Source organism: Phaseolus vulgaris, chromosome 7, assembly GCF_051622355.1.
Source record: "Phaseolus vulgaris cultivar YP4 chromosome 7, ASM5162235v1, whole genome shotgun sequence".
In the NCBI taxonomy this organism is placed as follows: domain Eukaryota; kingdom Viridiplantae; phylum Streptophyta; class Magnoliopsida; order Fabales; family Fabaceae; genus Phaseolus; species Phaseolus vulgaris.
Genome location: NC_143504.1, coordinates 45,132,929 through 45,152,301, shown reverse-complemented (window position 1 = coordinate 45,152,301; position 19,373 = coordinate 45,132,929).

Below are 19,373 nucleotides of genomic sequence, written 5' to 3'. Positions count from 1 at the left end.
ATATATATATATAAAGTAATGATATTAAAGTAAAATATATAAAAGATAAGCATATTAAAGTGAAAAAAGAAAGTAATATAATAGTTATTGTTTTGTATAAAAGTAAAAGTAGTTTAATCTAAAAGTAAACGACTGCAATCATATATATATATAATAAGAAATGAGAAAGATTGTATTTATGAAATATTATTAATATATTAATAAATAATTAAATAATTGTAATTTATGTAGGTATATATTTTAACTTTTTTTTGTTGCAATAAAGATGCATAGAGTTGTTTGTCTTATATAAATAATTTTATACAGTGTTAAATTGAATGTTTTAATAATAATAAATTTTACAACATATATACTTTCACCTAATACAATCATCTCATATCAGATTTATACAATATAACAAAGACACCAGATTTATACAAAATAACAAAATACCAAATAAAAAAAAACAAACATAAGTTAAAAAACATAAATATAATAGTTATAAATATTAATAATGTTTGAACAATCTATATGGTTGTCCACATTAAGTCCAACTAAAATTAAAAATTTATCTTTTTTATCAGGCTTTAAAAACAGTCTTGACTCCCAAATATATTACAATAAACTTTCAATCAAATTATTTTCATAATGATTACTCGAAAGTGTAGTCATGTATGCTCATTATCTGCTTCAAAAATAATTTTATCATTCTCCTGAAGTGAGTGTTCCCTGCATAATTCTTTCCATCCACTTTCCAATTTGACAGTCGTTTTGGGAACATTTCGGATTAGAACTTTGCATTGCACTTGTTCGTTTGGACCGTGCAAAGTGACATTTTGGAATCTACCTCTTTGCATATAAACTGCGAAAGTCACAGGCAAATCCTACACATGGAGAGTCAATTGTTTCTAACATCCTTTACCATTAAAAAAAAAATAGAATTCATTCAAAAAATATTTTCACCAATATCAAATAATGATATTTCTAAAGTACCTCTTTTTCAACACTAATGCTTCTTCGGTCAGTACATTATATTCCACTCTTGTGCAATCAATACAATTTTGAACATAGATGTTGTCTATATAATAAAAAATTAACATGTAAGAAAATTAAAAAAATCCATACTAATAACAAATAATAGAGATAAGATACTTTGATTCATCCAAAATGATACCTCTGAACAACTTGACTTTGGCAAATTCTATAGATATGACTGCATTGTCTACTTCCCCAGCTGAGAGGGATGCATTTAACTGATCTACATAATTCCCAAAAAGGGTGCAATGAATCCTAAAACTACTCTCACAAAACAACTTTGTTACACAATCAGTTTAAAAAAAATGGTGGATAGAAGTTAGAACATTACCCATCACAATCTTTGGAGATGACATTCATTTTGGTAACTTTTCCTTCCTTTGTCAACTCTCACTCTATGCCAACTCCAGTCAAAATTCTAATTATATCTGTACCGGTAGGCACCGGACGAACACACGTAGCCGACCGACCGACCGAACGCATAATAAATGTAAGTGCACCCGTGACAAGCTAAAGCAGTTAAGATACACCTCCGAAAAATAAGGAATACGTGTTGAAAGAAGATATGTTCCCCGGGTATTCCGGAGCACGATTGACAAGACCTATCCATAACCACCCCGAGCCCAAGGGATAGAAAGCCCATTAGGCAATCCTATAAATATTGTGCTCAAGCCAGAGAAAGGTACGTTTTCATTCACTGACTAAACTACACTTAGAATCTCATACTTACTTGAGCGTCAGAGTGCCTTCGCAGGTACCCTCCCCCGCCCGACCGAAGGAGACACCAAGAAGGAGCGACCGACCGAAAGAGAAGAAGACCGACACGTCAGCAACTATACTACATCAACCGACCGTGCCTGGGCCCCATCTCTCCACTCAGGTACAATATCTGCGTAAAACACTACTGAAGTTAATAATAGTAAACTTGTATTGAAAAGATACCAAATACCAACATAAAAGTTAATTTAACTAACCCACTAAAAAGTCGATGTCAAAGCCAGCAGTGAAAGAGGTGTGTAATGTGGTTTAGTTTGTGGTACCACTTCATTAGTCATTAAAGATACCTTTGTTCCATGTTGGAAGTTAATCTTATAAGCATGTTTAGTTGTTCTGTAAGATCCTAAATTGGATGCCACACTGCCACACTAAACGATTGGATGGAATACACATGACCTTCAAATATCTGACTCTGGAATTTATATATTAGTGTCCTCCTCAAAGATGCATGGATTCGTACTCCCTAAAAAAATACATAAGGAAATCATGTTCAAAAGCAACACATATAAAATATATGTATGTCACAACTTTGAGTTTTATGAAAAACTTACTTGTTCATCCTGTAGCACCATCTCTAGTGAAAAAGGGATTTTCTGTTTCGTGAAATCTTGCACACCATAGCCGTAAGACTCTGACAACCACATTCCATGACTTCTTTGTTGAATTCACGTCATTTAACACATTGATTGTTTGATCTAATTTCAATATAGACATAGTGTATTCCACGAAATACAGAAAACAATTTTAGTGAAAGAAACACAATGACAGAATAAAATTTCAATTTGAATGTATTCACAATGCTAAAGTTCATTTAAATAGAGTCAGCATTACCTAGCTTTATAGCACACCTTCATAATAAATGTATATTCTTTCCACATTCAACTTTCCATATGTCAACTAAATTTTAACACCATTAAGGTAAACCCAAGGCACGACTTTTTTTATAGCACACATAAATTAATTGTCTTTTTCAGAATTCTCCCCTCTCGACAATGAAAGGTACATCACGTTGCCTATATACAAAAGCAATTCTGCACATACTTTTTACAGTTTTAGGATGGCTTATTCAACTTTATACACTATTGCAGAAAAAATTGATCATTGTGCATTGCTCTCATAAACCTCATTCAAACAATGTTATGAATCCAAACAAAATTAGTACCATTTTGGTGATACTTTCCAGAATCTACTTTCTATTTGGCAACCCAATTTGAGCAACATTTGGGAAAGGCCATGGCAGACCTTTTGCTCTACCACCCAGAACTTCATAGGATTGGCAGCTTTGGCAATTGGTTCACTTCATGAAACACACCAGGTTGAATTATACAAATGTGAAAACATTGATCAATGTGCACTGCTCTCATAAACCATAAAAAATGTTATAAATGCAATCCATGCAGCAAAAAGTAATTTTGCACATACTTTTTACAGTTTTGGGAAGGCTTATTCAAGTTTATACACTATTGGAGAAAACATTGATGAATGTGTCTCGTAATACAAACAATCCTCATTGAAACAATGTCATAAATTTTCTCAAAATTGGCGTCACGTGAATTCCCACAATCCACTTTCTATTTTTCTTATTAAATTTTACAAATTACAGTTTTTACTCACTTATTTGAAGATATAGATGGTGATAGATGGTGAATTTTTATTCTTGAAGCAATAATCAGGCATGCAAATATAGAACACAAATTGGTATGCTAGCTTGTGTAAGTATTTTTTGAGAAGGCTTATTCAACTTTATACACTATTGGAGAAAACATTGATGAATGTGTCTCATAATACAAAGAAACCTTATTGAAACAATGTCATAAATCTAGTCAAATTTAGTGCAGTCAATATGGCGCCACATGATTTCCCAAAATCCACTTTCTATTTTTTTTATTAAATTTTACAAATTACAGTTTTTACTCACTTATTTGAAGATATAAATGGTGATAGATGGTGAAATTTTATTCTTGAAGCAATAATCAGGCATGCTAATATGGAACAAAGATTGGTATGTTGGCTTGTCTAAGTGTTTTTACATTTGACTTAATTTTAGGTTGATTTGTTTACAGCTTTTCCATTCATTGATATTGATATTACAGTAAAAAATGGAGGATGTGTTCTCCTTGTATCAACAGGCTATTGCTATTGAGAAAGGAAAAGAACATTCACAAACATTGTCAATCTTGTTTGCTCAGTATTCTCGATTTGTATATTTGGTATGTCCTTAACATTTTTGCATGCAAATACTCTCATGTGTCTTTGTTATTTGAAGCTGGTTATTGGTTTGACATGCAATATTCAAAGTGGACTTTCTAATTCCAACATGCAATATATTCAAATTGGGCTTTATACAATACTGCATTATAAAATATTCAAATTCGAATTTCCAATTTCCAATTTTGAGACAAATTAGAACATTATTCGGTTAAATTATTGCTAATACGGTTAAATTAAATAAACTTGAAAAATAAAATAAAATAAAATCAAACACATAACATGTAATAATGAAACAAAACATATATTGTAATGAAATAAAAGTAACATTGTCCTTCGCTGAAACATATTTGTGAAATTAACTTGTTCACTAATCACAGAACTAACAACACCCTCAAATATGTGGTTGTGCCTCAATATTAGCCTAAAAAATCAATTTGTCACCTTCACGAGATGCATGCATCTTACAAAATTCTCTCCATCCAGCACCAAATTTAACAGAAGCTTCTGGAGGTGGCTGTATCATAATTTTGCACTTAACTTCACTCTTATGTCCATGAAGGACAGTATACTTTAGCCTGCTTTTCCGAATGAAATTGGCAAAAGAAACATGAAGATCCTAAAAGCCAAGTAACATGTGTATAAATACAGTAATCAAAAAATTACCAGATGGCTTGATTGACACAGATAGTGCGATAGTGAAATGAAGATACGGACCGTCAATGAGAGGGCAACGACTCTCGATACGATCATAAAATTTATTCACGGTTGAAGAAGACGATCTTCCCTTAAACAAAGTAATCTTAAAACTGTTATTTCCTACATATACAAAATGATTGCCACGAAGGCCATAAAATTCGAGGAATTGAGACCATCCTCCAATGATCTCAGGAACACACAAGTCCATATTATACTTAACAATATGTTTATGCCCTTCGTTATCCACCAAAACCCAAGTTGGACCAAGTTCATACCCGAACTCAATTGCAAAAGCACGATCAACTAAACCATGATTCTTTAAAAAAAAAAACATGTTACTTTTTCTGTAATGGTAATCTGAAATTCAAAAACAATAGAAGACAACACACCTCATCTAACAGGTTCATCGTTTGGAACTTTCCTTTGGTTTCCACTGTCAATATGTCATCCAAATTTGGAAAATTTGGTATAAGTGGTGCTATAACAGATGGTAAAACAAATATCTACATATTAGCAGTAACATAGGGAATTGGCAATGGATTTAAATATTCATCAGAAACAATAAAATTAACAGATAAACACATTATAAATGGCAATAAATCACAAATGTCAAAAACAATAATGGTGAAAAAATTAAAAAATAGAGAACCATAAGCAACCAAAAATGGTGAAAACATATTCATAAACATGTCAAAGGTTGCAACTTTGATCAGAAACAGAGAACCAAAAACAAAAAGAAATTGAAGAAAGATTTTGCATGTTAGGAAGAAAACTAATAGAATAGAAAAAAGGGAATACAATAGAACCTGAACCGTTGCAGGGCCTTGTTTTTTAATGCATGGAGGATCTGTTTGCCATATTTGAAAGAAAGAAGCAAAAGAAGACAATAGCTAAAGATGACAATGCAAAAGTGGAAAACTGAAAAGGTGTTTCAAATGATATCCCACACTACAACTTATAAGTATAGATTTTAATTTTAATAATCAAATATTATTATTAATATTAAAATTATAATATAATAATAATAATAATAATAATCATAATAATCATACTCTTAATTTAATAATAATTTTAATATAATAATAATAATCATAATCTTAATATTATAATAATAATCATAATCTTAATATAATAATAATAATAATAATAATAATAATCATAATATTAATATAATAAAAATTTGATGAAGTTTATTAACCTTCAAAAGATATAATGATTGTCTCCAATACTACTATTTGGTATAACTCGTCTTAAGTTCAGTTATGAATCTATACTTAGAAATATTTTCCATTTTATTCATTAATTCTTAAGCCTTCTAATTTATTCAATGTTCATAAAATGATTTAAATAATATTAAATGGAAATCAATGTCATTATATTTTTTTTATTTTTTTATATCATCTAAATGTAATGTTACGTTGTTAACATGTTATGGTTTAAAAAACACAATGCAATAGAAAATAGTTTCCAAACAATGACAAAATATTCATATCTTTACACAAAACAAGGAAATGACCTTGAATCTAATCTAAACAGTTTACATCAAAATTTGATTTTACATTGATATAGATTTCTTTCATCAAAGTATACAAAATGTCTCTTTACACAATCAAAGAAATCTTTTATCCTAGTATCAATCATATAAATCAAATTACCTTGAACATAATCTAAACATTTTACATCAAAAATTGATTTTACATTGATATAGACTTCTTTCATCAGAGTATAAAAAATATGTCTTTAAACAATCAAAGAATTCTTTGATCCTTGTATCAAACCTACAAATGAAAGTTCTTTGATCCTAGAGATTGTTCTTCAAATGCAACCTACACAATAAAGTCTAATAAACCAATATAAAGCAATTTTAAAATATTAGCAGTAACCAATATGACAAATGTCAAAACCAATAACAATGGACAATTCAAATTCAAAAAGAAATTACCTTTTAGGTGCTCTATGATTCTTCTGCACCACGTACCACGTTTTAGAAAAGCAATGGCCCCAAATACACCTAAAACGAAACCCTGTTAAATTCAGTGCGGAAGAAAACATGTGACAAAACCATTATCAATATGAAAACCATCCAACTTGCAGCAAAACAATGAGGAAGAAAAAAACTAAACAACATATGAATCCAATGAGGAGAGACCAAAACAAATTGAAAATAAATATGAAATGCACCGCAACAAACCATGAAAAAATTGAACTAAACAGTAATGACGAAAAACAAACACAATGAATAACTTGGATGAGATGAACAAATCAGAAGAAAAAATTAGACGAATAAATAAAAATATCAAAAAGCCAAAAAAGAGAAATAAGATGAACACATGCTTACAAACTTGGAATATGAACTCAACAAAAATGAGGAAAAATAAACTTAAAAAGTTGAAGAATTAAATGAACAAATCAAAAGAACAAAATATCAGAAAGGCATAAATAAAGAGAAATGAAATGAACACAAGCTTACAACCCTAGAACACGAACTTAACCCTAGAAACAATATAAAAGATTACCTCGTTCAATGTCAAATGAAAAGAACAAAACCAAACAGAAATGGAATAATGGCTATATACAACACTGTATATATAGTGAAAAACATTCGTCATTGTCATTTCAATTTTCAAAAGCACGCGCCTTTTCTAAATGTCTAATGGTGTTTTGGGCAAAAATGCTTTCAAATACGACATCTTTGAAGTTGCCGAAATGGTGGAAAGGAGTAAAGGAACATGAGAGAAGGGAGGGTGGAAGGTTGAGATGAAGGGTTGCGATTAGGGTTTGAGAGAAAAGAGAGTAATCAGGGTTTCATAGACAGAGAGAATGGGGAAAGCGGAAAAAAACGCTAGAAATCAGAAATTCAAATTCAAAACCAATTACCTGAAGGGTGCTCTGTCATTGTTCTGCAACATCTGTTGTTATCGTCATTGCACAATCATTCACGGAAAAGCAAAAGCCATGTTTATAAACCCTAATTCAGGAACCCTAATTTAGTTGCTTAAGAGAGAGAGAGAACTGCGAAAACAAAATGAAAGAGATTGGGGAAAGAGAGAGAATGAGAAAACAATGAGTTTTAAAACATTGGGTTGATTTTGCACCCGCTTAGGCAAGAGCCCATTTTGTTCACACAAAAAATCAAAAAATCTCACATTGCGACACATATCAAACTTTCTTCTTTCAGTAAATATTTTGATTTTTTTTTCAAAAAAAGTGAAAATGCCACGTGTTGAAAGTTTCGTAGTTGTGCTCCCTCAAATGTTATAAGTATAGATATATGAATCAGAAGCACAGATTAGCAGCAGAATTCCAAAAGCATTTACGATTTGTATCTACTACAAAAAAAAATGCAAAGTTTTATGGTAGGTAAAGAAACTACAGAAAATAAGAGAATAAACATATAAATTAAGAATTTTTTAATCTCAAACTTTCTTCTTCGCTTCTTACAAGAAATTTGGAAAGAAAGTTTTAAAACATATATTTATAAAATTAATTAATTATTTTTTATTTTTTATCCTTTTATATTTTAAACTCAAAATAACTTTTATTTAAAATAATATTACATAATTAAATATAATATAATAAAAACAGAAAAAATTTAACTTTTAAATATATTTATGTTATAAAAATATATAATATATAATAATTAATAGTTATTATAAAATTATAATTATAAATAATAATAATAAATAATTTTTTATAATAAAAAATAAATTTATATAATAATTATACTAATTATAAAAAATAAAGACAAAATTAATAATGTTATTTAATATAAAAACAATTTTTTTATTAAATATTTAAATTTTTTTATCAAATTTTATATTATTTTGTATTTTTTCAAAGTTACTTTCAAAATTACTGTAAATAATATTTTAATTAAAAATAATTATAATTTATAGATAAATCAATCAAATTAATTTTTTAATAATTTTTAAATACAAGAGTAATTTTGTAAACTTACATTTTTATCAATTAAAAAAATATAATTTTAATTATATCTATCACATCACTACCAACCTTTCACAAAAAATTTCTACATTTTCTACTTTATTTATCTATTCTAAACAACATTACTTTCTTCACACTTTCTTTACAAATATTTTTTCTACAACTCATTTCAAATCTAGTATCTCAAATTCAGTCACTAATTCAAACATAATCTTAATGCAAAACATTAAATAGAAAAGAAATAGAGTGGGTGTGGGAAGTTAAGGTGAATGTGGAGAGAATGGTCCGGAGTGATTAGTTAGAGGGGAGAAAATGGGTGTTCTGAGAGACAAAAATATAGATTAGGAGAGGTCAATATTTTATCAGAAAGAAGAAACAAATAAAAATTGGAATAAAATTGGTTGTCAAAATAAAGATATTTCTTTTCAATTATATTTTTTTTTCATTTTTAAATATATTTGAAATAAAAAATTTACAATATTTTGTTTAATATGTTTTGAAGTTTTGTTAAATTAAATAACATATATTTTTCTATTTTTTTCAATTTAATCCCTTTTTAACATTTTAATCTATTTTTTAAAATTTTATCATTTGTTTTTTTCTTTTATCAATTCTATTTTATTTTGTTTAATATATTTAATAATTTGAACGAAATTGGATGTTGATTAATAATTAAATCAAACAATCAATTTTAGTATTTTTAGAATTCTCAATATAATAATCAATTACAACCTTTCATAGTCGATTAGATGTAATCTAGTATTAAATATTAAGCTGATTCAATTATTAACATTAACATATTTTAATCAATTAAAATAAAAAACATTTCATTTAAAAAAATAATTAATTAATAATTAATATAATCGATCAAATGCATAAGATGTTTTTTCAATAAGGTTTACGAGAAGTAAATAAAACAATTGACTCCATGTCTTGTATACTAATTAACAAGTATTCAAAAGATTTTTTTTTTAAATTCTAAGCATTTTTTTTTACTTTTTCTTGTTCTACAAACATTTGAATCAACACTCTGTAAATGTGTTGATCTTGAGACTCGTCTTATGAGAAGGTTTGATTATATCTTTATTTGTTTGGTTTAATATTATAACTACATTATTCTAAATATTGTTGTTGTATTTAGTGATCAATAGTTGATAAATTATATATCTTTCTAAGAGGTAAGAGTTGATAAGGATTAATATCATTTTGGTACAATATTCTTTTGGTACCAAGAGTTGTTGTATATCCTTTTATTTTTGTCAACAATTCTAATGATGAATTAGTAAGATTAGATGTAGGATTAGAGAATCTAAACCAATATAAATTTTGATTGCACTCAATTCTTAAATCAATCTTAATTTCACTTAAGTGTCTTTTGTTTTTAAGTCTGAAATGAATTTCAAGAAAGTAAATTTTCAAAAAAAAAATAAAACTAATTCACCATCACTTGGTTTAATTAAACCATTTTATTTTCTAACATAATGTAATTATTGTAATCTCTACAAATATAAATGAAAATATGACTTATATGACTTTTAGTTGTATGATTGAAATATTTAACATGAAAGTTTCCTTAATAGTCTCTAATACGTTTGGTAAGGAAATGTTTAGAGGAACAACAATACTATCAACTCCAAAAGCTTTGTTGTCCCACTTTACATGCAAAGATTTTCTCCACAACCTTGTAATATGGTCAGAAGTTAAGTTATGGAATCATTATGAACATCTATCATGTCGTAATGATCATCATCAATAATTGGTTATTTTCGAACATAATTTGATCAAAACACGATTTCTACCAAAGCATGTTTTACACAATTTTTTAATTCATTTTCTTGTTTGAACTTGAATGGAAATCATTGATCTACTTCCACTAGGAAATATTTGTGTAGGTATTAGTTTAGGAATGTTAATTTTAATCAAGATTTTTTTTTTTTACATTCGTTGAAGTATCATTAATTCATCATATACTAGGTTATCATTAACTCAACTCAGACTCGATACATAATAAATTTGTAGAGGTGGTCATGGATTGGATTCTTTAAAATCCAATCTATATTCAATCCAAATTAAAACAAATGGATTGGATTTAAAATCCATATCCATTTTAACTAGATCAAATTTATTTAGATTTTTTCAAATTCAATTAAATCGACTCTGTAAATTAGATTAAATCCATTTTATAAATTAGATTAAATCCATTTTAATTTGGACACGAGCTACCTAACTTGATCTTGGCCTAAACCGACCCGAGCTAGACTTGGACCAACTCAGCTAGATCTATACCTAGGCCCACTCGGCTAAACTTGGATCTGGGTCGACTCAACTAGACTTAGACCTGGGCCAAATCAGGTCGATCTGGGTCTGACCTGACTCGACTCGACATGGACCCGGACCGACACGGCTCTACATCAACCCAAACCAACTTGACTCTATATGGGCATGGGCTCACTCAACTCGATATTTATCCGGTCTAAATCAGCTCGTCATTGGCCTGGGCCGAATCAGCTCAACATTGTCCCGAGCCGAATTGGCTCGCCTTCAGCCCAGGCTGACTCTACTCGACACGGGCACGAGCTGACTCAGCTCGACTTCGACCTATACCAACTCAGCTAGACTTCAGACCGAGCCGACTAGACTTGACATCGACCCGGGCCGACTCGGCTCAACATCGCCCAGGCTGACTCGGCTCGACATCGCCCCGGGCCGACTCGGCTCGACTTCGACAAGGACCGACTCAGCTCAACATATGCTCGGGCTGACTCGACTCGACATGGGCCCGGGCCGACTCGGCTCGACTTTGGCCTGAACCGACTCGCCTCGACATCTGATCGAGCCGACTCGGCTATACATCGACCCGGGCCAACTCAATTCGACATTGACCCGGGCTGACTCGGTTCGACATCGCCCTATACCGACTCAGCTCGACACGGGCCTAGACTGACTCGACTCGACTTCGGCCTAGACCTACATGGCTTGACATTAGCCAGAACTGACTTGACTAGACAATGCTCAGCATGGGCCCAGGCCAACTCAGGTCGACATGGGTTAGTTCGACTCAGCTTAATTCGGGCAGACTCGGCTCGACATCGGCGCAGACCGAGTAAACTCAACATCGGCCTGAGGCGACTCGATTTGACATTGAGTCGGGCCGACTCGGTTGAACATCGGTCGGGGTCGACTCGGCTCAACATCGGCCAAAACTGACTTAGCTTGACATTGGCCAGAACTGACTTGGCTCGACATATGCCTAGGTGGACTTGGCTCGACATGGGTCTGGGTGGACTCGGCTGGACTTCGGCTTGGACCGACTCGCCTCAACATCGAACTGGTTCGAATCGACTCTACATCGGCCCACACCCTCTTAGCTCGACAACGCTCAACATCGGCCGATAACGACTCGACTCGACTAGACATGGGCCCGGGACGACTCAACTCGACATGGGCCCAGTTCGACTCAGCTCGACATCAGGTCGGGCCAACTCAACTTGACATCGGTCGAGATGGACTCGGCTCGACATCGGCCTGGATCGAGTCAACTTGACATCGGCCTAGGCTGACTCGATTCAACATCGGGTCAGGCGAACTCGGCTAGACATCAGCCCGGGCTGACTTGGCTCAATAGGGATGCAGGTTGACTTGAGATGGGTCCGGGTCGACTTAGCTTGACATGGACCTTAGTCGAATCAGTTCGATATTGGTCTGAGTCTACTTGGCGTGACATGGGTCGATGTCGACTTGACTTGTGCCTTGGCCCATCAGCTCGTGGGCCAGGGTTTACTCGGCTCGAGTTTGGCCTGAACCGAATAGACTCGACTTTGGCTCGAGCCGACTTGGCTCAACATGGACTCAGGTTGACTTTGTTCGACCTGGACCCAGATTGACTCGGCTCAACCTAGGCTAGGACGAAGTCAAAATTCAATCCAAAATCCATTTTGGATCATCCAAAAATGTATCTAATCTATATCTGATTAAATTGAATGAACTTAAAATTCAAAAATATAAATTTGAATTTGAAATAAATTCATTTAAATGGATTAAAAATAATATAAATTTGAATAATTATGAATTAAATTTGGAAATTTGAATTTTTTTCTCAACCTTATAAATTTGCATGTGACCAGTACATCGATAATTTGGTCAAAGTTGACTGAACTTCCTCAATTCAAGTATGCTTGGAGAGTCATTGAGTAACCGTTGTTCGTTCAAGAAAACATCAGTTTGGCCTCAACTAAAGTGTCATCAACCAAATTAGAAATGGAAATCCAATTCAAAAATAAATTAAATTTGATAAAAGACTAATTTTTAAAAGTAAATTTAAAGATCCAAGTCAACATTTTTTAATAAAGTTAATATCAATTTTAAGTTCAATTCATTTAATTAAATTTAAATTTTATGATTGGATTTTTCCATGTGCACTAATAGTAAGCGCAAGATAAATTAATTTTATTCTTTAACAATTATGCAATCCTTTTAAAGTATAATACATCTTTCAAAATAACAGAAACATGCATATTACTCGACAAATGGACGAACGCATAACTATAAGATAACAAAATCAACTTAAACAAAAGGATCAAGGATTTCATTAACTTTATACAACTTAAACAAAGGGTCAAGAATTTCATTAATTTTATACATAAAAATTCTTGTACGAACTTTTATTGATGATACTAAAGATAAAAGTAAAATAAAAAATATTTGGTTTATTTCAATGGTCTTTTATTTAATGATACTAAATAAATATAAAAATAAAATATTTTTTTATTTATTTATTTCAATTTTATGTTGATACATTTATTAATCCTACATTAATAATCGAAGTTAAAAACAATTTAACTACATATTTTTTCAATTCTCCTATACCATTTGAATAAGACCTAAATGTAATGTAGTATTAATATCTTCCCAATGGGAACTGGTTAATTATAAGAAGTAATAAAAAAAAACATATTAGGCACGTTGATATTCTACTCCCCATGCTTACACCACTCTTAAGACTCAACAAATATTTAAATTTGACCTTCGAAACACATTTCAGCAGTCCAATTTTGATGACATTATTTAGTTATTATAATATACAATTATTGAATTTAATAATGGAGTAGAATCTTAGGCCGGTTGCTTTATCCGATGTATACCACAAGTGGGGCATGGCCTCCAAACTGGCCACCGGCGGCGCCGGTCAACATTATCAAAAGCATGCACTTCAAAACAACATAAATGCCACCCAGTTTTTTTGTCCTTTTATTTACTTTCCATTTCATACCCATCAATACAAATCCATTTGAATCAATTTAAACAAATAAAAAATGAATTTAATAATATATTTAAAGTAAAAGCAGCACTGTATTATATTTATAATGATAGAAAGTACCACTTAGGGCCCTCCAAATTAAATAAATAAAACAAATGAATGAGACTGAGTCATAGATTTAAATTATTTGTCTAAACGAGTTTTGTATAAACATTTTTAAAAGAAAAGCTTTATGTATTTATAAAATATTTTTAATTTATTCATAAATTCATTTTAATTTATAAAAATTTAATTGTATTGTTTTTCATATATGCTTTTCTATAAGTCTTTATTTAAAAATTCATCTAAACATATGTAAAGTAATTTACCAAAGACAATATTCACGAAGTCATATATATATATATATATATATATATATATATATATATATATATATATATATATATATATATATGATTCAACTTAATCTATTTTTATTGAATTGGATTAAGTTAGGTCAATTGAGTCATAAATTTTTAATTTATTTTATTAAAATTCGTAATTTTAAAATATTTAAAAAAAGTATATTATATTTAATTTTTAAAGAATTTAATATTTAAAAATATATGTTTATTGTAAAGTGAATAATATTTATATTATTTTATTATCAATGTTAATATTATTTAATAATTTTAGTTAGATTGAGTTAAGAATTAGATTCAACACACCTAATCCTGAGAGATTGAATTAGGTTGAATTTAATCCAATTATTTAAGTTGAATTGAGTGGTGGAGTTAACTCACTTTTAGTAATATCTTTGCCACTAATATAGTTTAAATTAGTTATATTTTATAGGCTATAATTAGTGTAGATAAGAGAAGTAACTAAAGAATTTTTCCATAGAAAATATTTTTTGTGAACAAAACTTTGACTTGATGTTATTTAAAGAGAATTGAGTATGAATGGTGGGTTTATAAAAGTGAGAAAAACTAAAAAGGTGGCCACAAGAAAGAGTTTGGCACAATTTGGTTGATTGGTTAATTTATTTTAGCCGAGACAAAGTGGAAGATATTCCGGTTGAAAAATGATAGTCTCAAACTCATACAAGAAAAACACTCTTACTTTATATTTATAGAATAATTAACTAACAAAAATTAAAGTAACAAGTGATTTTGGCTTAATCTCAAGTCCCACATCGGTGGGTTCATTGTTTGGGAAGGAGGTTTGAGGGTTATAAATTAAACTCTTCTCCTTATTGTTATATATCCCAATTTGTAATATCTTCTCTCATAATAATAAAAGGGAGTTATTTTTGCTGTGCTCGGAGATTAGGCTAAACAGACCGAACTCCGTTAACAATTTTCGGGTGTGTTTTTTTCCTCTTTATCTCTTTTATTATTCCGCTTTATTTATTCAATATTATTTGTCGGGTAGCTCTGTTAGGATTTTGTTTTAGTGGGAAAATTACCCGTTTTTCCCAACAAGTGGTATCAAGAGCCGAAGGTTCGCCTTGGGTTGTTTGAAATTATTTGTAATATTGAATATTATATTTTGAGTTTGTAATGGAAAATCAAGAAGAAGAAGCGAAGAATGTATCCAGAGTGTCGGGCTCCTTGTCATCATGGTCGAGGTTCCCGGTGTCCACTTTGAAATTGGCGGTGGAAATATTTGATGGCACTGGGCATTTTGGCATGTGGCAAGGAGAGGTCTTGGACTCTCTTTTTCAGTAGGGTCTTGATATTGCTATTGAAGGAGAGAAACCAAAAGAGGTAGAGGAGAAAGACTGGAGTATCATCAACCAGTTAGCATGCGGAACTATTCGATCCTGCCTGTCCAGAGAGCAGAAGTACGCTTTGTAAAAAACGAGACTTCTGCACACAAACTGTGGAAGGCATTGGAGGACAAGTTTCTGAAGAAGAGTGGTCAGAACAAGCTCCTGATGAAGAAAAGGTTGTTTCGATTTGACTACCAACAAGGTACTACTATGAATGCACACATCACTATGTTTAATCAATTAGTAGCAGACCTGTTGAATTTAGATGTGAAGTTTGAGGATGAGGATTTGGCTTTGATGTTGTTATCATCTCTTCCTGATGAATTTGAACATTTGGAGACTACGCTCCTTCACGGGAAGGAGAATGTGTCATTAGATGCTGTTTGTTCTGCTTTATATAGTCATGAATTGAGAAAGCAGGATAAGATGAGAACCAAATCAACGACATCAAAAGAAGCATTGGTGGCAAGAGGTCGTCAGCAAAGCCAAACAAAGGAGAGAAGAGGGATGTCTAAGTCTAAAGGTCGAGTCGTTGCCAAAGATGAGTGTGTTTTCTGTCATGAGAAAGGACACTAGAAGAAAGACTGTCCAAAACTGCAGAAGAAAGGGAAGACTCCACAAGATGCAAATGTTGCAGAATGCAAAAGTGATGTGGAATCAGATATCTCTTTAATTGTCTCGCTTTCAGCATCATCGTATCCAGATGAGTGGATATTGGATTCAGGTTGTACCTATCATATGTGTCCCATTCGGGATTGGTTCTTTGAATTTCAAGAACTTGATGGCGGGGTTGTTTACATGGGTAATGATAATCCATGTAAGACAACTGGGATAGGTTCAATCAAGCTACGAAATCATGATGGATCCACCAGAATTTTGCGGGATGTACGGTACGTGCCAAAGTTGAAGAAGAATCTCATCTCATTGGGGGCTTTAGAATCTAAAGGCCTAGTCGTGACGATGCGAGATGAAATTCTTAAAGCAACTTCAGGAGCACTGGTGATGTTGAAAGGCGTGATGAAGAACAATTTGTATTACTATCAAGGTAGTACAGTGGTGGGGACAGTAGCGACAACAACTTCTAGCTCTAAGAATGATGCTGAGGCAACGAAGTTGTGGCATATGAGGTTGGGACATGCTGGAGAGAAATCCTTGCAAATTCTTACCAAGCAGGGATTGTTGAAAGGTACGAAGGCTTGCAAACTTGAATTTTGTGAGCATTGTGTTCTGGGAAAACAACGAAGAGTGAAGTTTGGCACTGCAATTCACAATACCAAGGGTATTCTGGATTATGTGCATTCAGATGTGTGGGGACCTGCCAAGACTCCGTCAATCGGAGGTAGGCATTATTTTGTCACTTTTGTGGATGATTTTTCCAGGAAAGTTTGGGTGTTTACTATGAAGAACAAAAATGATGTGCTTGAAATTTTCCTTAAGTGGAAAGCTGAAGTTGAAAACCAGACAGGAAGGAAGATTAAGGTTCTCCGAACAGACAATGGAGGAGAATACAAGAGTGATCCGTTCCTGAAGGTATGCCAAGATTGTGGCATAGTTCGGCACTTCACTATTAGAAAAACACCACAGCAGAATGGGGTGTCAGAGCGTATGAACAAGACACTTGTGGAGAAAGTTCGTTGTATGTTGTCTAATGTTGAGTTAGGCAGAGAGTTTTGGGTTGAGGCTGTGACATACGCTCAATATCTCGTCAATCGTTTGCCATCATCTGCTATAGATGGCAAAACCCCGTTAGAGGTATGGTCTGGAAAACCTGCAACTGATTATGATTCTTTGCATGTTTTTTGTTCTATTGCATATTATCATGTGATTGAATCAAAGTTGGATCCACGGGCAAAGAAAGCTCTTTTCATGGGCTTTAGTCCTGGAGTGAAGGGATACCGTTTGTGGTGTCTAGAGGCAAAGAAGACGATTATCAGCAGGGATGTTACCTTTGATGAATCTGCCATGTTAAAGAAGGTAAATCCAGAAGGAGCTGATAGTACTCCGCAACAGGTGGAGTACGCTCGGAAGCAGGTGGAGTTTGAGCCGACAATGGTGATCCCAACACGAAATACCACAAGTGACTCTCCTATGGCGATAGAAGAGTCAGATGAGGAAGAGGTTCCTACCCAAGAATCTCAACAACAATAAGCACTAATTGCAGTTAGAAGACAGAGACGAGATATTCAGAAGCCTGCTCGTTTCATGGATATGGTTGCCTATGCACTTCCAGTTGTTGATGACATTCCATCCACTTACCCAGAAGCCATTCTGAGTTCAGAGAGTGGTAATTGGGCAAGTGCGATGGAAGAGGAGATGCAGTCTTTGAAGAAGAACAAGACGTGGAAGTTGGCACAATTACCAAAAGGTAAGAAGGCAATTGGGTGCAAATGGGTATTTGCAAAGAAAGAAGAATTTTCTAATAAAGAAGACGTTCGCTACAAGGCAAGGTGGTTACAAGGGCCAAGTTTGAACATTGTTTAGACTTGGTTAATATTTTGCACATTTGAAGTTGGCGCCCAGAGGCGCAAATTTGAAGCACTGTAAAGTTTGTTTTTGTTATGTTTTGAGAAGATTTGTTTTAGGTGGGACTTGAAATTAAGCCAAGGTGGAGATTTGTTGATTTTGGCTTAATCCCAAGTCCCACATCGGTGGGTTCATTGTTTGGGAAGGAGGTTTGAGGGTTATAAATTAAACTCTTCTCCTTACTGTTATATATCCCAATTTGTAATATCTTCTCTCATAATAATAAAAGGGAGTTGTTTTTGCTGTGCTCGGAGATTAGGCTAAACAGGCCGAACTTCGTTAACAATTTTCGGGTGTGTTTTTTTCCTCTTTATTTCTTTTATTATTCTGCTTTATTTATTCAATACTATTTGTCGGGTAACTCTGTTAGGGTTTTGTTTTAATGGGAAAATTACCCGTTTTTCCCAACAAGAAGCATATATAAAAGATGCAAACTTTACTTGTAATAAAATTGTTAATTAAAATATATATTTTATTTACTTTTTTTCATCTTGATTGATATAATTTAGATGTTGACAAATAAAAAATACTCTTAACTTCATACATATGTTATTTTTAAATTTTCCCTTACAACTAAACTGTATCTTAATTTTTAAAATATGGTGATGAGTCATTTTGTATTGTTATTGGTTGGGTTTGTAATGAGTGATTTTGTAACTATCGATATTAAAGATAAAATCAAAGTAATAATTAGAATTCTAAAAGAAAAAAAATTGAAATGGAAAATCATTATAAAAGTGTTACCATAAGAAGTTATTTTCTATGATTTCAAAAATATTGTTTTTATTTGTTAACAATATCTGAAGAAATCAAAATCCATAATTTTACTTAAAAATAGGAGAAATTATATTTAGTTTTAACTAAATTATACTAAATGTCAGTCACATCTTTAATTTTAAAATGGATATTTATCTTTTTTTAAATGATAATCACATTTTATTTAGTTTCTAAATAAATATTTACCTTTCTTATATTTTTAATAAATGACTTTGACCTCTGTTATATTTTAATAAAGTGTCACTCTTCTCCTTTATTTTATTTCAAAATATATTGATTTAAAACTTAAAACTTAGATTTAAAACAAACCATGTTCAGAGGTGATAAAAATTATTTTGTAACGTTTATAGATAATTTTTCTAGATACAGCAAAGTGTATTTAATTAAACATAAGGGCGAAGCTTTTGACATGTTCTTAAC